We start from the raw sequence: 23,954 nt of genomic DNA, 5'->3' as shown, positions 1-23,954 counted from the left end.
GAAATGCTGAAATCAGTACAAACCACGTCTGCTGTAGGATTGTTCGAATAATATTTATTTTCTATAACCTCATTCTAAATGTGTGCTTCTATGGCAATTTCCTTTGTTATCACTAGTTAATTTATTTTACATATGGGGATCAATGTGTCCCTCTCAAAAAAAGTGCAAGGCTTTATTTGCCTTTCAGTCACTCTGGCATTTGAAAGGAGTTAAGTTATATGGGACAAAAATCCTACTGCCTTATGTGAGTAGTCCCATAGCAATCAATGAGCCCCGTTCAGGGTTGCCAACCCTCCAGGATTGTCCTGTAGTCTCCAAACATTAGATTACTCTTTAATTAAAGAGTATGTTATGTGATGAAACCTCCAGGAATATGTCCAACCAAAATTGGCAATGCTAGCCTTATTCCTGCTTCCATTTAACACCTCAATTGTGCAATCACATATGCAAAAGCTTAATTCTGTGCACAGGATTAGTCCCGCTGAGCTCAGTGGCTGACTTGCGTGAACAGGATTAACCCCTGTATAACACCTGACATTAATACAGATACTCATTAAAAATCTGATCCTGCTCCCATTGAAGTCAATAGCCCCTCTCATCAAGAGTGCAGGCCTGAATCTTAACGACATGAGCCTAGTGTAAACCCTTACTTACGTGTGTAATCCAGTTGTCTTCCGTGGGATTACATGTGTAAATAAGGGTTGCAGGATCAGGCTCTTGCATCAGAAAGGCTAAAACCATTAAAAAATGCTGAACATCTAAAACTGTCAGAAGCATTTCAGGTTCCTTCTATAAATACTGTTGCCCCATCGTCCAACCCCAGTGTCCTGTTCTGACACCCCTTTGTCAAGAAGTGGCCAAAGTCCAGGGCCTTGCAGGTGCCTCCCAGTAGAGGAGAAAACAGTGACACAAATTCTATATTGTAAACATAACTTGTTTTAGTTACACATATACACCAACCCTGAAACAAAAGTGGTCAAACACCATGCAGGACAATCCCTTCTTTCAGGAATCTCAACCCAACCCAAGCAACTCTGCATCCAAAATTGATTATATTCAGAGACCTTAGGCCATGTCTACCCTACATACTTTGGCCAACGCAAGTTACACTGGCACATATCCACTTGGGTCCTTGAGTCTGCGCTGTGCTTGTGTTGATGCAGTGTGGTGCATCATCAGTAGGTATCACAGTATGGAACAGACCACTGTCCAGCACCCTGTCATTTGGGATGTTTTGGCAATGCATAGTGGGGCAGAAACAAGTTGCACAGATGTGACTGGGGGCAAGGGGTCAATTTCCCAGCATGCAACTTTCTCCATCCCATAATTTCATCCATATCCCATAATTTTAATGCCTTTTTTAAAAAATCCCAGGAATGCATGTTGTCCTTCTCACTGTTCGCCATCTCTGACCGATATATGTAACCTGCACAGCTTTGCACTATTGTCATAAGCATTGCCAACACAGGATGCATTATCTTCCAGTATTTGCAGAGCTTCAAGAACTGAATCAGCAGGGAACAAGACAATTTCTTGGAGGACAGAGTGCTGTGGGACATAGTCAAAGCCAGTTCAAAGCTGTTGGTGGCATTCATGGAGCAGCTGCAAATGCTGCTTCCAGGCCTGAGAAATGAACACTGACTAGTGGGATTGCATCATAATGGAGGTTTGAGACAATGAGCAGTGTCTGCAGAACATTTGGATCTGCAAAACCACATTCCCGGATCTGTGCACTGAATTTGTCCCAGCTCTCCAGCACAAGGACACCACAATGAGATCTGCTCTGACAGTGGAGAAGCAAGTGCCAATTGTACTGTGGAAACTTGCAATGCTGGACTGCTATTGGTCAGAGGGAAATCATTTTGGAATTGGAAAAAATCCGTTGTGAGGGGTTATTGTCACTGAAGTGTGTAGGGACATTAGTCATGGCTTGCTATGCAAGACTGTGACTCTTGGGAATGTGCAGGACACAGTGGATGGATTTGTAGCTATGGGGTTCCCGACCCATGGTGGAACAATAGACAGCACACATATCCCTATTTTGGCACCAGACCACCTTGCCCAGAGAATATCAACAGAAAGGGCTAATTTTCTATGGCTATACAAGTGCTGGTGGATCACCAGGAATGCTTCACCATCAGTGTTGGCTGGTCTGGGAAGGTGCATGACACTTGCATCTTTAAGAACACAGGACTTTAAATCCCACAGAAAGTTGGGACTTTTTTCCCCCGACTGGCAGATTACCACTGATGATGTTAAAATGCCAATATTGATCCTGGGGGACTCAGCCTACCCCTTGCTTCACTGGCTTTTGAAGCTGTTCAACAGCCACTTTGACAGCACCAAGGAAAGAATCAATTATGAGCTCAGCAGGTGCAAAATGATGTTGAATGTGCTTTTGGTAGATTGAAGGGAGCATGGTGTTGTTTACTCACAAGACTGGATCTCTGTGAGAAAAATATCCCAATGGTTATAGCTTCCTGCTGGGTCCTGGATAATACCCGTGAGGCAAAAGTTGCCACTGGGATGGAGGGGCACTCTGCTGAGCTTGAACAGTCAGGTACAAGAGCTATTAGAGCTGAAGGTGGAACTATATGGCTGAGGGAGGCCTTGAAAGAGCACTTTAACAGTGAGCCACAGTAATGGGTTGTGGTGGACTGTTCTGTACCTGGTTTGAACTCTACTGCCCTGCCCTCAGGTGACCAACTGTCATCCCCTTAAATTCCTTTGATATTTTGAAAGTCCCCGTCCTGTTTGCTTGGTGACGCATGCAGTGGTCTCAGCGCATCTTTCCAGGTGACCATGCCAGCTCCACAGACCAGGCGATCCCCTGCTTGGAGCAATGCTGAGCTGCTGGATCTCATCGGCATTTGGGGAGAGGAGGCTGTCCATTCTCAGCTGTGCTCCAGTCGTAGGAATTATGATACCTATGGACAGATTTCACGTTGCATGACAGAAAGGGGCCATGACTGGGACACACTGCAGTGCAGAGTCAAAGTGAAGGAGCTGCGGAACGCCTACCACAAGGCACAGGAGGCAAACCGCCACTCCGGTGCTGCGCCCACGAGCAGCCAGTTCTACAAAGAGCTGGATGCAATACTCAGTGGCGACCCTGCCTCCACTGTGAAGACCACTGTGGATACTTTGATGGCTCATGTGCCAGTCGAGAGTGGACCAAGCCAGGAGGAGGAAATCTTGGACGAGGATATGGAGGGGGAGGGGGGCCCAGAGGCAGAGCACAGCTCGGAGGTCAGAGATGCATGCAGCCTGGAGCTTTTCTCTACCTTGGAGGAGGCTAGCCAGTCACAGCTGTCAGATACTGGCGAAGCAGAAACAGGAGAGGAGGCCCCTGGTAAGTGGCTTGTATTTTAAGAATTGATTAAGCGAGTTGTTGGGGGCAGGAGGGTTGCAGAAAGCAGGCTTGTGTCTGTATGATGCGTGCACCACCACATGCCTAGGCTGAGTGGTGGAACAGGGTGTTGATTGACTCCCTCATTTCATGGGAATCTGTCTCAGAGATCTCCAGGAAACTCTCATGGAGATACTGGACAATCCGCTGCTGCAGGTTCTTTGGCAGAGCTGCTTTGTTTCTTGTCCCATTAAGGGTAACTTTCCTGTGCCACTCTGCCGTCACTGGGGAGGGACCATTACTGCACACAGGTGAGTCACATAACGGCCAGGGCGAAAGCTGCAGTCTTGGAGAAAACCTTTCCTGGATTCTCCGCTCACCCTCAGCAGATATCTTCCAGAATGAACACAGCCTGTGGAAAATGTGGGGACAGGAATGATTATAAGGCCCCCGCTACAGTTCTGGCTCTCCCCAAGAGCCATGTATGCAGTGCACAGTACGGTCCTGGAACACTGATTGACCCTGCCCCTGTGGTTACTCACCATTTTGGGGGTCTTACGGCTCATGTGTGCTTGCCTGGGGTCAGCCAGTTAGTAATAGGTATGTGAATAGTGACTGTGTTTTAAATCAGCGGTCTCTGTGTTGCAAACAATACTGCTTCTGTAAAATGTTGCATTTTGGCTTCACAGATGTGACCTTGGGAGTCCAGTCTCCCTCTTTGTTATGGCCGGCTGAATGGCTGCACAGAATTAGAAAGTGGCCATGAAGAACTAAAGAGGACTTTCTGCGTGATGTTACGATGCACTCCGTGGCCGAAAAGCAAGAATTGAAGGAGTGGCGGGACAGCGAGAAGAGGGACTGAAAGGAGAACATGACACACCAGAAAGAAGCCACGGAGCACCTCTTAAACATTATGAAGTGCCAAGCGGACATGCTCCAGGTGCTACTAGCACCGCAAACCAAGCAGCTCCGTGCCCGTCCTCCCTTCAGGGGTGGCTCTAGCCATTTCGCCACCTCAAGCACGGCGGCACACCGCGGATGCTCCACCAAAGCCGCGGGACCAGTGGACCTGCGGATGCTCCACCAAAGCCGCGGGACCAGTGGACCCTCCGCAGGCACGTCTGCGGGAGGTCCACCGGAGCCGCCTGCCGCCCTCCCGGCGACCGGCAGAGCGCCCCCCGCGGCATGCCGCCCCAAGCACGCGCTTGGCGTGCTGGGGCCTGGAGCCACCCCTGCCTCCCTTGCAGCCACTGTCACAGAATTCTTTCCCATTTGCCCCCCCGACACCGCCAACACGCTCTTATCAACCTCCTGGCTTCAGTCTGTACCCGCTGCATTCCACTCCTGCCCCATCACAGTCTAGCCCTGTGGACTCCCAGTACCCACTGCACTCAACACTCATCCCTCTGCAGTTTAGCTCTGCTGAGGTACCCGCTGCACTGTACTCCAAAGGAGAAGTTTGGATATGATACCTGGACATACATAAATCTTTAACCATCCCGGGACCCCACCTCCTCCTGGGACCCTCCCTTCCTCCATCCCCTTCAGTGCGGATGTGTTTTTTTTGTTTGTCTCTCTGCCGGTGGTTGTTTTTTAATAAAAGGATTGCTTTCAAACCAAAACAATCTTTATTTCATTAACTGAAAGTAAACAGAGCCCTGCAAAGCAACAGGCAAAATTTTCTTATACCTTCATAGTGCATCATCAGCACCAATCACAATCACCTCCTAGCATTACAAGCATTGCATTCCCGAGGATAGAACAAGTATTAATGGCTTGCAGCTTCAAATTGTTGCCTCAAGGCATCCCTGATCCTTATGGCCCCACGCTGCACCCCTCTAATAGCCCTGGTCTTTGGCTGTTCGAATTTAGCCTCCAGGCACTGAGCCTCTGCAGTCCAGCCCTGAGTGAAACTTTCACCCTTCCCTTCACAAATATTATGGAGCATACAGCATGCGGCTATAAGCGTAGGAATATTGTCATCAGCCAGGTCCAGCCTCCCATATAGGCAGTGCTAGCGGGCCTTTAAATGGCCAAAAGCACACTCAACAAACAGCCATTCTGCACTTCCTCAGCCTGTTGTTGAACTGCTCCTTGCTGCTGTCAAGGTGCCCTGTGTATGGCTTCATAAGCCACAGCATTAAGGGGTAGGCAAGGTCTCCCAGGATCACAATGGGCATTTTGACTTCCCCTATGCTGATCTTCTGGTCCAGGAAGAAAGTCCCTGCTTGCAGCTTCCTGAACAGGCCAGTGTTCCGAAAGGTGAACCAGATTAGCCTGCGTTAATGTCTGTAAAATGCCTATGGTGATCCATAAGCACCTGGAGAACCATTGAGAAATACCCCTTGCAATTAATGTACTTGGTGGCTAGGTGGTCTGGTGCCAGAATTTGAATATTCGTGCTGTCTAGCACCCCTCCGCAGTTAGGGAACCCCATTTGTGCAAAGCCATCCACAATGTCATGCACGTTGCCCAAAATCACGGACTTTCGGAGCAGGATGCGATTAATGGTCCTGCACACTTCTGTCAACACTAGTCCAGTGGTCAATTTTCCCACTCTGAACTGGTTAGCAACCGATTGGTAGCAGTCTGGAGTAGCCAGCTTTCACAGTGCAATCCCCACGCAGGGCAGCTCTCATTCTTGCGTCCTTGCGCCGCAGGGCTGGGTGAGCTCATCACACAGTCCCATGAATGAGACTTTCCTCATATGAAAGTTCTGCAGCCACTGCTCGTCATCCCAGATGTGCGTGACGATGTGATCCCACCACTCAGTGCTTGTTTCATGAGCCCAAAAGCAGCATTCCACTGTGGTCAGCACCTCTGTGAATGCCGTAAGCAATCTCATGTCGTAGCTACTACAAGTGGTGAGATCAATGTTGCACTCCTCTTGCCTTTGTAGTTTAAGGAATAACTCCACTGCCACTTGTGACGTGATAGGGTATGTCTTCTCTAGCAACACTAAAGCACTGCTGCGGCCACGAGTGGCTGATGTCCTGTCTACACTGCAACTTTACAGAGCTGAAACTTGCAGCACTGTAAAGTGCCAGTGTAGACAAGGCCTTAGTCAGAGCGAGCAGCATACTGGTCAACAGTGCGGGATCCATTCCTGCAGACTGAAGAGGTGGAGCACACAGTTCACAAATCGTTGAAAGATGGCACCAAATGCAGATGGAAGCACAGGAATTGTTGGGATGCGAAGCAATGCATCACGGGGCATTGGGACAAGACCCAGGATGCCCCGCAACCTGCTCCACCTTCCCACAACTCTTAGCGGCAGAAGAGGAAAAGATGCTCTGTGGGATAGCTGCTACGAGTGCACCGCTCCGAATACCGCTGCAAATGCAGCAAGTGTGAACATGCTATTGCGCAGGCAGCTGACACAATTGTGAACACACAACAGCGGTTTTCTTTCAGTGCTCTCTGAATGGCGCTGTAACTGCTGGTGCTGTAACTCTGCCAGTGTAGACATACCTTATGGCTACACTACAGAACCTATGCCTGCATAGCCTCCTGGTGTAGATGCAGTGTACGTTGACAGAAGGAGACGTTTTACTGGTATGGGAACACCATCTCCCCAAATGCCATTAGCCATTAGAAGAGGGCTTCTGTCAGAATGACTGCATCTATCCTGGTGGTTTAGTCTGCATTGCTGTGTCACTAGAGCGTTTGTTTTTTTTTCGCATCTCAGATCAATGTAGCTATGGGCCAGTATAAATTTTAATAGACCAGGTCTCTGTGACTTGCCCAAGGTCACATAGGAAGTCTGTGGTGAAGCTGGGAAATGGTCCTGAGTCTCAGGATAGTGCTCTAACCACTAGACCATGTATTTTCCGACACAACATACTGAAAAGATCTGAATAATCCTAGGGCCTATTCCTGCAAACCTTTACTCATACTCCATTTGAGCAAAGACATGTGGGATTGGGGCCCAAGATGGGAAATATATATTATTTCAGTGACAGCTGAAGCTTTGAATAAAGACTAAAGGAAGGCTTGAAAATTAAACTTAAGATTTTCAGATGCAATGGTCAAACTGCACATAAGATAGATCTTTCTGTGAAGAAATTGAGTATGTGCTGGCCATGAATACACTGGCAAACTGCTGAATTTGTACATACTCAGTTTTCAGAGTGGTAGTCGTGTTACTCTGTATCAGCAAAAACAATGAGTCCTTATGGCACCTTAGAGACTAACACATTTATTTGGGCATAAGCTTTCGTGGGCTAGAACACACCCACGAAAGCTTATGCCCAAATAAATTTGTTAGTCTCTAAGGTGCCACAAGGACTCCTCGTTGTTTTTGCACATACTCAGTGTAATGGTAGCACAGACCTGAGTTGTGCTTGTCAAGCGTACAGAATTTGTGGACCTATTTTAGCTTCAACCAACCATATTGACTTGGCTTTTAATTTTGGTCCATTTCTTATGTACTTAAGATGCTAGGTTTGTTTTCCATACCATTTTATTTTCAGGCTTGTGCATGCCCAATTTCAGTACATACATTTATTTCCCTTTAAACCTATATTTCCATAGAGATCTGGAGATTGGGACATTTGCCCCCTCAAATCCCACTCCACCCTAGAAGAGAACAATCTCCCAGTCACTTATTTGTGGATTGTTTGGAGGAGGGGAAAAACATGAGGCTGCTGTCTTGTGTCTTTAGTTTTCCATGCCCTGGAACTGAAAGCTCTTTCTGTCTCTCTCTGCCTTCAACACACTAACATACTGCTGCTCGCTGCCGCTGCTGGAGGGAAGTGAAAATGAAATCGACTTTTCCGAGAAATGATGAAAGCGGCTGTGTCTGCCAATGAAAGGCTGCGGTAAACTTCCGCACCTCTCCCATCTCAGCCCCCCCGCTCTTTGCACAAACAGGCCGGGGAGAGGTGGGGGGAATTTCCAAGCCTCAGCTCCTCGCAGTTTCCTCTCCTTGTTTTGCTTTCGATCTGGACTCTTCTCAGCCAAAGCTGAGGGAGTAACTTTTAGTTTTGCTCCTGCGATTATTCAGCTGAGTGTTTTCATTTCCATTTTGCATCTCCTGGCAACAGCGTTAACCTTGAGGAATTATATAAATACCGCGAATAATACATTAAACAAGGTAATTTTTTTAAACTACTACTGTCTCTCTATGTGGATTTACACAAATGTTTGGCAAACAGGAAGTGCCTGCTCTCAAATAATTAATATTGATTTAAAAATAAAAGGTCAGCGGTGTTATGGATCATATGATTTTAGGTGAAGCTGCTGCTAGGGAAAGGAAGGTTAATTTCACTTTTGCATTTGAAAAGGCAGAGAAGGTGATCGACTGGAAGGAAGGACATGTGTTTGTCTCGGACCGCGTCGAGACCGACTGTGTCCAGATCGGCAGGGTTTTGGCTTTGAATTTATTTTGAGTCTAATGGGGGGAGATGATCAACAACGGAAACAAAGGAGGGAAGCATTTAATTCTCCCGCTGTGACGGATGGGAAAGCGAGCGCGAGAGAGAGTTGGACTGGGAAAAGAAACAGGCAAGAGGCGAAAAAGACGCCAAACAACACAGAGGGACATAAAAGCAGCAACTTCCACCCCCGCAGCGCGAGCCTGACCCCCCGTAACTGCGGCACACGGAAAGTTAATGGAGTGGCGGAGCTGAGCGGGGGTGTGGGGGCTGCGGACATTTCCTGCAGGTGATCAGCGCCCCCCGGCCGCGGGGATCCCGCTCGGTTCGGGGCCCGATGCTGGTGGCAGGGAAGCCGCGGTGAGACATGTACCGAGCAGGAGCAATTGCTGCTCAGCAGCCGCGGGGGAGGGAGCCGGAGTCACAGCAAGGGCGCAGGGCAGCGGTTCCCCCCGGGCTGTGCACGTTGGGAGGGGCCGAGTAACCCCTTCCCCGCCCAGCCCAGGGAGCAAGCGGCAGACCGGGCCGGGCCGGGCCGGGCCGGGCTTGGGAGCGGATCCCCGGATGTGCGGGGCTCGGCCGCGGCACTTGTTGCGGCCCGGGGGCTTGGAGGGGGATGGGGGCGCGGGGGCCGCTGCTCCCTGCAGAGGGCTGGCGGCGGCTGCTGCAGGCCCGGGCTGGGGGCGCATGGGCAGCGCCCCCGGCCGGGCCTGCAGGCGGGAGGTGCCTGGCGGGGGCCGCGCTTCCCCCTGGGCCCGGTGCTCGGGTTGGGCGGAGGGTGCGCGTGGGGGGAGGGTGTCGCTCACCCCCCACCCCCCAGTGTTGTTATACAAGCCCCAGCACCGCCTCCCTCCGGCCTCTCCCCCCCTCCCCCGGCAGGCGGTGACGGAGCCGCCTCTTGTGCCCAATGGCGGGGCCGAGCCCGGGGGCCTCCCGCGCGCCCCTGGCTGCTGCCGGCGTTCGGACTCTGGCGCGCGGGCGGGCGCAGCTCCCTGGGCAGGGTTCGCAGCGCGCCCCTCCTCCAACGCCGCCGCCCAGCTGCTGCCTGGGTCTTTCCCCCCTTCCGCACCGCCAAGCCCGGCCCGGCCTCGCCTCCCTGTTGGTGCCTCAGCTGCGGAGATGCTGCCCCGGGTGTCCCCTTCCCGCCGGCCGCGGGGAGAGCGAGCTTGGGCACCGCTAGCCGTGTAGTTAGGCCGGGCCCAGCCCCCGTCCTGACTCGCTGCAGGCCGCGTGCTGTAGCCCGGGCCTGGGGGCTGCTGCTTGTATTCCAGCGGCACCTGAGCAGGATCGGGGCTGCCCTCCTCCTCCTCCGGGCACTGCCCAAAAACACAGTCCCCTCCCTGTTAGAAACGCACCTACGTGCACTGGGCCTAGAGCACAGTTTGGCCCTGGCTGTGCTACCAGCCAAACAACCTTTACCCTCGGCTAGCCTGGGCTGTACTAGGGGAAATGATCCAGGTATTTGCTGGCTCAGTTCCCCTGGTGTTAGCAGTGTTGGGAGCCCTCTTGTGACTGTTGGTCTACAACTTGGGCCTATAACAGCCCTGCCTGGTGCATGTAAACTTCCATTTCCTACCACTGTTCTCAGCGTGGCTGGCAATAGATGATGTGGTGCTTAAAACAACCGTGGCAGACGGTGGGTGCCTATAATAGGGCTCCCAACATTGGTATGTCTAGTGGGAAAGCTGTGAAAAATGCCTTTCAAGGCATTACTGCTAATAGCTATAGTTGTAGGAAGTCCCATCAAGGAAGACCTTGGGGAACCTGCATTATGCATTGAGTACAGAAATGGTGCTTGGTAGTATGCAGAACGCAGAGAAATTCCTAGTTCATTCCCCAACAAGTTTACCATCTAAGATGCTCATTGACAAGTATGGGTAATTTTCCCAGTATAAACAGAAGCAAAATGTCTTTGAGACATGGGTCTGTAGATGTGGCCAATTGCCTTATACGATTTTTATATGAAAGTAATACACACTTTGAATCTAAGATTTTTCTATAGCAGCTATTACTGTGGTATAAAATGCTTGTAAAAGCAGCTCTAGATAATAACACTGGGTTTGTTTGTGTTTCTGTTGTGTGTGTTGGAATTTGCTGTCCCATTTAGACCACATGTCCTGTAAAACATGACTGAAAAAGTATTTCTGTCATGTGCCCTTTATGCACTAAGATACCAAGTTGATCCACCCAGGTAGATTCCTAATAAATGCAGGGAGCCTTACTGAAGTCAGGGGGGCTCTGCATAGGCACAGAGTACCAGCCACATGATCAGCTTGCAGGATTGGAGTCTTGTATTTTTTTAAAAATATATTTCACACTTGCACTACTTGAAGTTTCATCTTTCAGCTGGTATTGATGTTTAAAATGTGTATATTGGTTGTCACTAAGCACATTCTGGGTGAGGTGCTTAGGATCTGATTATTAATCAACGTGAACACCATCAGGCTAAGGGCCATGTCCTGGACACTTTTCCCAAACAAAATTCCCTATGAAAACAATAGGAGTTTTGTTTGTGTACAGCATGCAGGATCAAATTCTCACTTAGATAGAGGAGTCTGTTTTCAGTGTCAAAGTCTAGAACTTTGTGCTTAATTGATATGATTATAATTTATAACACAATTTGATGTGCAGAGATTTTTAGATTGCAGTCACTTAGCTATAGTAGGAATTGTAAACTAGCACTCCAATTTGTTGAGATGAAATACCAACTTCTAAATTTAAAATAAATCTTTTTTTATTAGTTTTGCATAGTTTACCTCTTGCAGTAAATGCTTAACTTAGTACTATGAGAAGAGAATTCACTACTGCACCAACATTTAAATTCACTGTAACAGGAAAAATGGTGACACAATTATGAAAGCAGCACAGTTAAGATTCAAAGTCTCTGTGAGATAGATCAACATTCTGAATAAGTCTGAATCTTTCCTCTGCCCTCAGATGTTGCTTAAGGCATGAACAAGGCCTATCTGTCCTGGGCTGCTCTTTGCATGTCCTCTATGTGCTAAGTACCATAAGTTTGCCTTCTGAGTAATCTGGTGAAAGTCTTCTTTTGATTGGCCCCGTCTACATTATCACTAATTTATACTGGCATAAAACAGCAGAAGACCTGAGCGTTCAGTCTGAGAGCAATGGTTTTCTTGCTACAGTATTCACTTGCATTAGCAATGAATATGTTGTACTTCACACTGCAATTTTGTAACCAGGATACAAACTCACAACATGGAAAATAAACAGTGTATTATTACCTTTTTCCTTCTCTGCTAATCAATATCCATATCCTTTAAACATGCATATACATAGCTTTAAGCAAACCAGTAGTCCTATCAATGGCAATGGAACTACTCATGTATAAAAATAAGCATGTGTGTTAAGTGTTTCCAAGTGTTTCCCTGCTCTTGAGCTGTTTAGACCTTTAACACACAGTTTTAAATTAGAGCTATAAAAGCATGGTGGTGTTTGCTTTGGTATAAATATTACAAATTGCTGGTGGTAGGCACAAGGGACCAGATTCACTAGTACGTTCTAGCTGCCTTGCACCACTTCCGTTATGTAAAGCTGCTGTTAGCCCAAATTAACTGATCATCGATAAGTTAAATCGGGTTTATGACTGCTTTGTGTTGCTTGAATGGCACAAGCCAGCGGTCCCCAACGCAGTGCCCGTGGGTGCCATGGTCCCCGTGGGGGCATCTAAATGCGTCCGCATCCTGGCCAGCGGTCAAGCATCTGCCAAAATGCTGCCGAAATTCGGCGTCATTTTGGCGGTGATGCTGCTTGCCGCTGACAAGCAACATCATCTAGAGGCGTCGCCACCGAAATGCCGCCGAATTTCGGTGGCATTTCGGCGGATGCTTGACCGCCGCCATGGTCCTTCGTCTGGCGGGCGCCAGATGAAAAGGTCGGGGACCACTGGCATAAGCAGTCAGGCCATATTGGTGAATCTGACCCATACTGTATTCTTTTTATCAAATATTGCAGAATATTTGAAGAAAGCACATTTTGAATTTGCAGTTGTGTGTGTCCACAGTGGTGGCCTAATTCTGAGTTATGCTTATCTAGTCAGAGAGGAGAAACTTACTATGTGACTTATGTGTCCATTCAGAACAGTTCAATTTCAAATTTTGAATACTGAATATTCACAGTGAACTGATTGAGAACAAGCCACTGACCAAGAATTTCTGATAACAAATAATTGTAAAAAAATTGTGGTCTATTTGTAGACAGTTCCTGTGCTGAAAATGATGCAAAAAATAATTATTCATTACCAGTTCCTTGTCCAACATTAGTATTGTAAATGAACAGTCATATGGCTCTTATTTGGTTCCTCTGACTGTAACTGTAAAGTTGAAGTTAGGGATTTAAGTACAGATTAACATAATAAAAACTCAGTTCTTCAAAATCCTGTGATGACTGTAGATTTTAGGACATAAGAGTTATTTAAGGTAACCTGACCATGCAGTATTGAAGGTATACATACTGAGGCCCCAGTCCTGTAACCACTCGTGAACTTGACTTCAGTGGGACTATATACACATAACTAATGTTAAGCATGTGTGTAAATGCTTGCAGAATCCGGGTCTGAATCATGCTGACAAGACCAGCAGGTAACGAGTGATACAGTATATAGAATTTTAATTTAAAAAACCCCCAAACTTGCCAGATGTTCAGTCCATTAGAAATTTATTTTGGAAGAAGCAATAATGGAAAAACTGTTGATTAGTTTAAAACCCCTTCTAGTATGTTTTGGGAAATTTACAAGTGAAAATAAATAAATTGGGAGTAATAAACCAGAATTGGTCTTTATTAAATTGTGTTAATTATGCATGGATAAAATCATAGGCCAAATGAATAATCAAAGAATTTACCCCACTGTTTCAAAAGTTTTATTGAATTATTAATTAGGATCCCTACTAAGTTGCTATGAATCATTGTTTAGGGTAAAAATATCTATTAGGAGAACAAAGTGGGTGAGGTCACCCAAAAAGAGCTCTCTGGTGTCTGAAAGCTTGTCTCTTTTGCCATGGAAGTTGGAGCAATAACAGATATTATCTCACCCACCTTGTCTCTTTCATATCCTGGGATCAAGACAGCTACAACAACACTACAAACAATATTAGAAAAACAGGAATTGACTTTTAAAAAAAAAAAAGCTAAGCAAACTTTTGGGGGAGAGCTGTGTGTGCGTTTGTGCACCTGTATAACATATTAATGATTTCCACATAATGATTATACATTTAGCGCTTACATAGTACTTTTCCTTCATAGAGCTCAAAACACTTTTAATTCCTGTAACCTTTAAAAACAGGATGAGACTTTTCAGATGTAGCCTCTTGTAAATGATTGAAGTATTCTAGTTCTCTTAATGATCTAAAGAGAAAGTATTACAGAAATTTTGAACTTTAAAGAAATATTTGGTTTTTTAAAAACATGATAGTAAATTTTGCTTAAATTAGTGCTCTACTGACATTTTTGTTTGTTTTGGGGGTGACTTGCAGCAAACACAGTGCTCATTAGTTAGACATTTTAACTTGGAGTAGTTTGAATTCATGCATTAAAAAAATCTCTTGCATGTGACATTGTTTCACTCAATGTAACATTATACAAAACTAAACTCTAATTGTACATAATGTTTAAATTCAGTTGTTGCAGCATACTTCACCTGATTTTGTGGTGCAATTAGAAGAGTTAATTCACTATAAACATAGATTATTTCTTGCCACACGAGAAGAGCAGATTGCAGTGTTACAACTAGCACATCTGTTTTCAAGTAACCTTCAAAGGTTAGTTTGCGGATATCAGTGAATCCTGATGTCAGGGATGGAGTTAAATTTTAAAAGAGACAAAGTTTTAAATGACAGGTTTCAGAGTAGCAGCTCTGTTAGTCTGTATCCACAAAAAGAACAGAAGTACTTGTGGCACCTTAGAGTTCCCCATGCTTATCTCCCCCACCCCCAGTTCCTTACATCCCCTTGTCAATTGCTGGAAATGGGCCATTTTCATTACCACTACAAACAGTTCTTTTTCTCTCCTGCTGATAATAGCTCACCTTAACTGATCACTCTCCTTATAGTATGTATGGTAACACCCATTGTTTCATGCCCTCTGTGTATATATATATCTTCCTACTGTATTTTCCACTACATGAATCCAATGAAGTCGGTATGTAGCCCACGAAAGCATATGCTCAAATACATTTTAGTCTCTAAGGTGCCACAAGTACTCCTGTTCTTTTTGAAGTTTTAAAAGTTACTGTTAACTGCAGTTAGACAGTAGACTACTGTAAACAACCACCTACCTTCCTTTTGCTAGTAAATTAGAATTGTAGGAGTCTTTACATTTTCAGAGGTATTAAAGTTCATGTAAAACAAAAGGATAAATAATTTCTTAGGGGATGTCCAAAGAAAGTTGCAGTTCAAAGATATTGGCCAAATTTTGTTCTGTTGATATGTACACTGGCTTTCCATGACATTGAAGGGAGCTTGTGTGTGCATGCAAGGGCAGAATTTGCCCCATTATATTCATATTGATATTGTACATTAATTGCAGATATTGTAGGGCCAGTTCTGAGACCTGTATTCATGCTGTGTAACACTTTACTTCACAAGGAGTACCATGTGGCTGGGGAGAAATTAGGTGTCCATCTAGTTTACAGAGTTTGGCTATGGCTACACTACAGTCCCCTGAGCCACGTAAGTTACACCGACATAAGTGCTTATGTGCACAGCGCTATGTTGGTGGGAGAGATTTTCCCATCGACATAGCTTCTGCCATTTGCAGAGGTGGTTTTATTATGCCGACTGGAAAGCTCTCTTGTCAGCCTATAGTGTCTTCACCAGACATGCTGCATCGGTGAAGCTACAGTGCTGTACATGTAGACATGGCCTTTAAAATTTTCCCTTCCTGCAGCAAACTTCGCCTGCATTGTGTAGGCTAGCAGGTCTAGTTTCAAGATCACTTGTTAAATGGTGAGAATTAATGTTGTTTGAGCAGATGTGAATTCAAGTCTCCCTTAAAGGGACATTGTTGACATAAATTTGACTTGAACATTAAATTTTGTAAAAACAAGGTGTTTTTTTTTTTTAAAATGTTTCCACTTTTTTTTAAAAGAGCCCATGCAAGAGAGAAAAGAAAATGAAAACAAAAACAGATTTTTAAAATAAACTTTCCCTGCAGTGTCAGAAATCCAAACATTGCAACATTAAAAACCTGAAAACAAAACTGACTATAAACAAAATTGAAACTAACTATAAATAAAACTGAAACCAACTCCTTTGGCTTTTATTTTCCAGCTGACAGAAGTGAAAAAAGAGAACACAGAGCATAAGTAGCACAAAGAAAATTAGGTTTAAAAATTGCCATTTAAAATAATTTAAGGTCATATTAGGTGAATAACTGTGGGTGTTTGTGTATGATTTTTACGTGACAATGTCCCTTTACCCGAATACATGATAAAAGAATTAAAGGAGTTGTCATCTGAATAGTTTGGCCAGGACACGTTCTCTCTCACCTGACGGTATATGCAGTGACTCTACAGTACTAAAAGAGAAGTTGTTGAGGTGTATGTACCAATGTAGTACATGTACATGTTATTCACTTGTGGAGGTAATTTTTTGCAATGCTATGACAAATGTTTACTGAGTAAAATGATAGTAGTCATGTCAGTCTGATGACAGGGAGCCATTCAGCTGTTTTATGTAACTAAAATTTAATCAAAATGATTGGCATGTTGAGAATGGAATAGTTAATAGGACTGGTAACAGGATATAGAATTTTTCACCTGTGGTCACCAATTCAGATCCAGGCCAGGTCAGTAGTAACGTGACATTTTTACATCTGATGCTGACTGCTTGGTTGATAATGTGAAATTAATTTCACTCAGTTCCCCATGGACAGGTGTTCACAATAGAAAACTCACCACCACATCTGGAACTAATTAGCATGCTAGCTGGGGTCTCAACAAAGGGGCAAAGTGCTGAATGGACATGAAGCCTGACTTAGTCTCCTCTCTAGAGATGGACCTTCCAAGTCTATGCTGAAGGAGAGTGTGGGGAAGCTCACACAGTCTATGTTGGAGCTGTTCTATGGATAATCAGAAGACTTCTGTTTCCAGGGATTTCAGACTGACGTCTTTGAGATGCACTAAATTCAAACACCCCAAAATTAAATTCTTGGCATGCAAAGAATGTTCTGGAGAGTTGAGAGTTGGAAGAAAGGTGGATGAAAAACTTTTTAGTTAGATTTTTCCCCCTTATTAGATCATAAATGAAATAAGTTTGGTAGTCTCTATCTAATTAAGTGGATATTTGCCACTTACAGACAATCTCTATTTAGGAAAGTCTCAGGATACAAATAGCTGTCATGTTACAAGTTAGGCTCTGTCTATTACTGTTAGCCTCTGAAGAACACCAAATTTGCTTAAAAAACATAACTTAAAAAATACAAACTATAAATACAAAGGATGTTCTCTATCAGTGGAAAGAGCCATTGTTGTTACAACAAGGAGGATTACATTATGTGGGCTGAGTAAGAGACAGTATTGAGTATTTCATATTTGGTGCTTCCTTTAATGCAAATCTTTAACTATATTCATGAAAAGAAGCAGTTTTCCTATAAATTTCTCAGTAATTTGAGTTAACCAGTAGCTTTGTAATAACTGCACTGGTTAAATCAGTCTTTTGTGTACACATCTGCTTCTTTCATGTGCTGTTTTTGCAATCATAAATAAGTCCATGCGTCAGAAACATTTTCAGTATACAGTCTGGGTGATTCAAAACATTCCAGGCCCCAATTATGGTATGATTCTGTGTTCATCTTTACTGCTTAGTTAGAATGTTAAGCTTAGAAGTGGAACTCAATGAGCAAGAATAAACATGTTCTTATCTTTAATAATGAAACTTCCAGACAGGTGTCAGGAAAATTAGTGCTTTTCAGTTAAGTGAAGTGAACCCCAATCTCATGAGCGGATTGTGTTTGATGCCCACCCATGCAGCTAGGCATTGGTGGCCTAAAGATAGGAATGCCTACCTTTGACAGTAGTATAGGTACAGGTTATTTATTAACTAGAATGGTAGACACAGCCCATACCCAGACAATAAAATGAAACCTTTAAGCAAACATTAGATTGTACTTTAGTATAGGGTGCAAACAGTCCTTGCTGTGTATTGCAGGGAAAGGTATGTTATGAAAACAAAGCAAATCATGAGATGCAAGTACTGTTTGAATGAGTTATATTCTTACATCAGGTTCAGTCCATGGCTAAATTACTTTAAAACTCCTCCTCCTTCAACACACTCCATAGATTGCTTCCACTGAAACTGGCCTTTTACCTCCTCCGGTATCTTCAGAAGTGTAAATATAGCCTTCCTCATTCCCTCTGAGCTGCTACAACACCACTAAGGGGAGACTGAGATCATGGTTTTTTTGTTTGTTTGTTTGTTTGTTTAAATCCTATTTTTATCCTTGATAGTGTATTAAACATTGACAGTGTGGTTGGTGCTGGACAGGAGACCAAGACAGAAACAGTCCCTACTGTGAAGAGTTTCAATCTAAAGCTGGGATCCTGCAGGTGTTTATGCACGTGATTAGTCCCAATGACTTCAGGGAGCCTATTCATGTGTATAAAGTTAAGCAGATGCATTGTTTCTGGAAAAGGGCCTGAAAAGCCAGTTACAGAGAAGACAGGATGTACTGGGATACCAGGACAAAGGAGTAATTAAAAAAAGTTATTAATTCAGTTCTTGTGGGTAGCACAAAAGAAGTGATTCTTTAAAGGGATTTGAGCCATAACAAAATACTTCCTCATTTTCATCAGTCTGGGAAAATTCTTGCACAATAGCCATAAAATACTGTGTTCTCCGAATGTGTTGTCACTCTAAGAATATTTTTCCTTGGGGTGTGGCTACACCGTGAAATGGACTGGCATAGCTTTAGCATCTTGAGAGGTGCTGAGCACCTGCAACTCAAATTGCATTTAACTGGAAGGATCAGACAATGACTTTGAAATACCATTTTCTAAAATGCCTAGAGATTGAGGGATAAGGTGGGTGAGGTGATATCTTTTATTGAACCACTTCCATTGGTCAGAGAGACAAGTTTTGAGCTTACACAAAGTGAGGGATGTAACATAATGTAGGAAAGAAAGGTAAAAATATTAAGGCACATCATTTTAGTAACATGGTTCTTTGTTTTTGGGACCTGCTTCTGCTCCCAGTAACGTCAGTCATTAAACTCCTCTTTTGGGAAATTGAAAAGCTTGAGATTTTCCTCTTGATTGAACAAATTTTTCCCTTGGTTTCTCCATGTCAGGGATGAAAGAAATTGCTTTTGCATATACTTACTAGTGGAAAATAATCCATACCCTCTTAACCCAGGCAAAACTGGGGATCAAGGACCTTAAGAACTCTCTTCTTTGTGCCTTGCTTGGATATGAATTCCCAAGGACGATCTTTGGGTTCCAGTCAAAAGGAGAGGATGGAGGTCTTGTTTATGCTATGAATCTATTTTCCCAAAACTTATGATCCTTTGGGCAATAGTGGTGAAATTTACCTGTGGTGCTGAGGATCAGTGCAAGAAACAGTGTGTACAGGCTGCACAAAGAGGGCCCAATCTAGCAAAGTATTTAGGCATGTACTTAACTTTAAGCATGTGCTTAAGTGCTTTGCAGGATTATGGCCAGAGAGGGGTTGGGAATGATGCTGCACTGGAATGCACCACAAGAAGGGTGTTCTTGTCAGCCATGTATAGGCTGGCACAGAAGGCTGAAATGGGGATGGGCTTGGAGATCTGCAACTATTGCTATCCCAATTCGGGGAAATGGAGTTCACCAAATCCTCTGCATCTCACCTGCACAGAGTCCAATGACTTGGGCTTTATGCAAGTGGAGTGCATGTTGTTCCAGGTTACTGGGTTTTTTTGTTAATTTGTTAGTATATCTTTAAAACCTATATTGCTCCATCGTATTGATTTGATTCCCTCAAAAGGTTAATAAACTACATTTCTACAAGTTAATCCCTTCATTTTTCATTACACCTTATATCACAAATCAAGTTGAGACTGAGATGATCTATAAATATAGTGTAAATATTAAGGGTGAAATCCTGATTCTGTTGAAGTCAGTGGGAGTTTTGCCATTGACTTGGATGGGGCCAGGATTTCACCCTAAATAATTTAACATTTTAACAATGCATTTAAATGTGTATTGAGCCAGGTCTTCAGCAGATGTAAATCGGTGTAGCTCTGTTGAAGTCATTTGAGTTGTTGTTTCTGTATTACATGAGATTTAATGCAAGTGGGATTATTTGTTTAGATAATTGGGAGCAGATGAGGTAGGCTGCGTATTTTAAAATTGATAAATTTAATTATGTGAATGAGGTGTAGCTGTACTGTATTCACATAGTGTGGGTTTTCTTCAAGACAATTCTAAGCTCTCTGTTAATCCAAGAGTGCTCTCTAGTAATGCCCGAGATCACTGTAAAATAACAGCTCTGTCTTTGCTGCTGAGAGAAAATGAGGCTTTGCATGGAAACCAAATGATAGTTTGTTTTGATGTTTAATGTCTGTATCCCAGCTAGGGAGTGTTAACATCCTTTAGGTGGAGCAGAGATGCTATTGGGTCCTTGGGGCTGCTCCTCCCTGCAAGCAAGTGGAGTGGCAGATAAATGAGGATGTAAGAGGCACTGTTTTCTGGGCTGCAATGAATGATTTTTGTTGGTGATGTACACAAGGAAATATAATCCAGCTTCATTTTGCTGCTTCTGCAGTACTAACAAGAGTGAGAATCAGGAAAAATATATTTGTATCACTGCAGTGAGGAGCTAGAACACTGACTACACATGGGGAGTGGCTCTGTAGAATGAGAAGATGCCACTTGTCAGGGTAGAATTGCACTTAAAACTAAAAAGAACCCAAAGTGAGGGTTCCTTCCACCAGGAGTTATAAGGAAATCACAAAGGGATTAATGAAGTTTCCTCAGTCGTTTTTGATAACATACCAACAGTGTTCCTTAATAAGAGAAGAGAGACACCAGCAATGGTTGAGATTAACAGGCCAGATAACGGAGCTCCTGCCTCAGTCTTGACCTCTGTTGTCCAACAATCCAAGGTCTTTTGCAGTAGATTGTTTACTCTCCTTAATCTTATCTCCAGTTTGACAGTCTCAGGAACTTCAGACAACTTCATTAGAAATCTTAACCCCTGCAACACTGAGAATGAGTACACCCACGTGCATATCAGATTTTGCTGCCACTTATTTGTCCCATGCTGCTGGTTCCATGATAGATCTTCTTTCAGTCTGTTTGCAGTGTTGTAGCTGTGTTGGTCCCAGGATATAAGCAAGACAAGGTGGGTGAGGTAATATCTTTTATTAGACCAACTTCTTTTAGTGGAATGTACAACCTTTCAAGCTACACAGAGCTTTTCTTCGGGTCTGGGGAAGGAAACGGAGTGTTGTCAGTTTGACCTTCTAGGATGGTTTTCTTTACCACTGAAGAACAGGTCAAGAATTGGTAGTAGAGGGGAGGCAGGTCAGAATGGGAGCACAGGCTTATACCTAAAGTTGATCTATGTATATTTTCATCTCTTTTGTTTATTCAAGAAAAAGTATGTAACTTGACTATTGCACAAGATGCAACTTCTCTCTTCTTCGCTGGAGCACTAGTTATACAGGGGAGGTGGGGGGCTCCCTTTTTTAGAGGTTTTTAGGGTCAGGAAGATTCAAATGTCTTAATTCAGTGTACTTGAAAAGTGAAGTTAAATGACAATGTATGTAACAATTAAAATACTAATTTATATCTTTAAAATACCTCTAATCCAGGTTATTATAGTGGGTCATATTACCTGTGAAAAATCAAAATTTCATGGGCTAGAGCTTGTTTTGAAAGTATTTGCAAATACAATATACAAATATATGCATTTGAGAAGGTAGAAAGTATGTTGATGATGCCATGATCTTAGGTCCTGATCCTTAAAGGACTTGCGCTTGTGCTTAATGTTACGCACTGTAAGTGTCCCATTGACTTCAGTGGGACTATGTGCTGTATAGAAAATTAAGCATGTGTCTCAATCTTTGCAGGATACATGCCTAGTGATACGTTTCCCTATCTAAGCAGGAGCATATCTGTGATGTGATGTTTTAGGGACCGCTCCAGACTGGTAAGGGGTCCTTCACTGCCTGCCCTGTAACCTTGGGGGCTTTTGTGCTGTGTGGCTGTGGTTCAATTCCCTGACATCAGTAGCCAGCCCACAAGATGTCTCTCACTAGCCTAATTACTCCTTGCAACAGCCTTCCAGTCCCAGGTCCCCCCAAATACATCCTCCCCAAGTTCTTAATTACCAGACACCCAGAATGTTCCCCCTCTGGTTGGTCACAGCCCCCAAGGTGTAAAACCACCTTCCAGATACCAGCTTATTTTGGCACATTCCACACAGTTCACACATCTGACACTTGCTTGGGGTTAAAAAAAATGAAAATGTTTATTTAATAGAAAAAACACAGATTTAAAGATAAAATAGTGAGGGAAAGCACACAAGTTACACAGAAAAATATAAAAATGCAATCTTAACTTTTACACTTTAATAAAATCCCTTTTCTAATGTAAGTTACCTATTTCCTTGAGGTAGTTTCTCAGCATACCCTCTGGCTACAGGAGGGATCCAGCATTCACGAACAGTCATTTGCCATAAGACTGTCCCTCATGGTCTAGATAAAAAAACTTCAGGGCAAGTCTAGACTACAGAATTAAGGCAACTTAAGTTATATGGACGTATGGCCACCGCAGTAATTAAATCTTTTTTGTACATTCACACTAGCTCCTTCTGTTGGCGGTGCACATCTTCACCAGGAGCACTTGCACTGGCTGTCAGAGTGGGGTATTGTGGGGGACTGACAGCCAGAGCCCCTGGTGGTCGGGCTCCACTGACGCTGCGTTGACCTAACTACATTGACCTAAGTGCTATCCCTCTGGACCTAACTCTAGTGTAGACCAAGCCTCAGCCCCGAACCTGTTTTTGAAAGACTTTTTTCTTTTTTTTCTTTTCTTTCAGTCCATGGTGACGTAGGTTTATGTGGAGTGGGGAAATTCCCTTTTGATGTCTCAGTGGCTTCCTATTAACTCTAATGGTCCATCATTGTCTTCCTGGGCTGGACAATGGATCGTTACTTGAAGCAAGTTTTGTGTAAATCCCTGTCTTGGGAGGTGCCTCTCCCCACTTGACTGCTCAATCCCCCTGCTGTGAAGTGCAGTGGATTTTTGAGTATAAATTCAGAGTACAATTTTCTATACACACCTATACATGGATTCATAACCTCAGTCTGTATACATATCTCATAATGACTAATCAAGTTCAGAACATTACATGCTTTCATAGAAGACCTTACTTGGTATAACAATAATATAGTATGCTATGCAATCACTTGGTTTAACTGCTCATTTTTGGGGTTTAAACATGTTTTCCCTTTGGGGTGTCTGGAGCTGATTGTTGCACACCGCCCCCCCCCCGGTGAGTCTGATGCTCTCTGACCATGATGTAAGCTTCACTTCTACTACACCCTCTTTTCTGGATAAGGCATCATGCCTTGTTCCCCAACCCCTCAATATGTTTAATCTGCATATCATATGCCTGCAAAACTATACTCCATCATAGCAATCTGATGTTTTTGTTCTGTGCAGCCATACTAATAGTGAATGATTTGTTAACACTATGATCTGCCTATTGAAGAGATAGGGTCTGAGTTGTTTTACAGCACATGCAATAGCATAACACTACTTTTCTATTAGAGTAATTCTGTCCAGTGGGAGACTGCATTTCTAAGCAAAAAAACTATGGGTGTTTCTTGTTATCTTCCCATTTCCATTAACACAACTCTGAGGCCTGTGTTGGATGCATCACTACACAATACATTTAAAAAACCAAACCCAAACCCTGGACTGGCCAAAACGGGCGTCTCTGATACAATTTCTTTTGCTGTTATCAAAACCCTTTTGACAGGCACCTGACCAAGCTGCTTTTTATGGTATAGTCTTGTGATAGGAGCAACAACATCAGTGGAACTGCCCACAAATTTTTGGTAATAGTTAACCAGACCTATAAATGATTGAACCTGCTTTTTAGTTTTAAGGACAGGCCAATTCACAGTAGTTTCCTATTTCAGGGGATCTGGGTGGATTTGGCCTCCACCTGTCCAATGACCCAGGTAAGAGGTATTTGCTGCCCAGCCGTACACTTTGACACCTTGAT

At 44.0% G+C, this 23,954-nt stretch overlaps 1 protein-coding gene across 4 annotated transcripts in view; it reads left to right on the top strand.

Moving 5' to 3' along the window:
- Positions 1-8,212: 8,212 nt before the first annotated feature.
- Positions 8,213-23,954, top strand: part of IRF2 (interferon regulatory factor 2) — a 71,887-nt gene continuing 56,145 nt past the window's right edge. The window contains exon 1 of one of the 4 annotated variants that reach the window (XM_045018823.1): positions 8,213-8,444. The gene's annotated coding sequence lies outside the window, so the exon portion shown is untranslated. Of the gene's footprint in view, positions 8,445-8,560; positions 9,085-23,954 lie in introns of those variants that run through there. The other 3 variants (XM_045018820.1, XM_045018821.1, XM_045018822.1) reach the window with 3 other exon arrangements.

This window comes from Mauremys mutica, chromosome 5 (genome assembly GCF_020497125.1).
Source record: "Mauremys mutica isolate MM-2020 ecotype Southern chromosome 5, ASM2049712v1, whole genome shotgun sequence".
In the NCBI taxonomy this organism is placed as follows: Eukaryota; Metazoa; Chordata; order Testudines; family Geoemydidae; genus Mauremys; species Mauremys mutica.
This window is presented reverse-complemented; position numbering and strand designations above follow the sequence as displayed.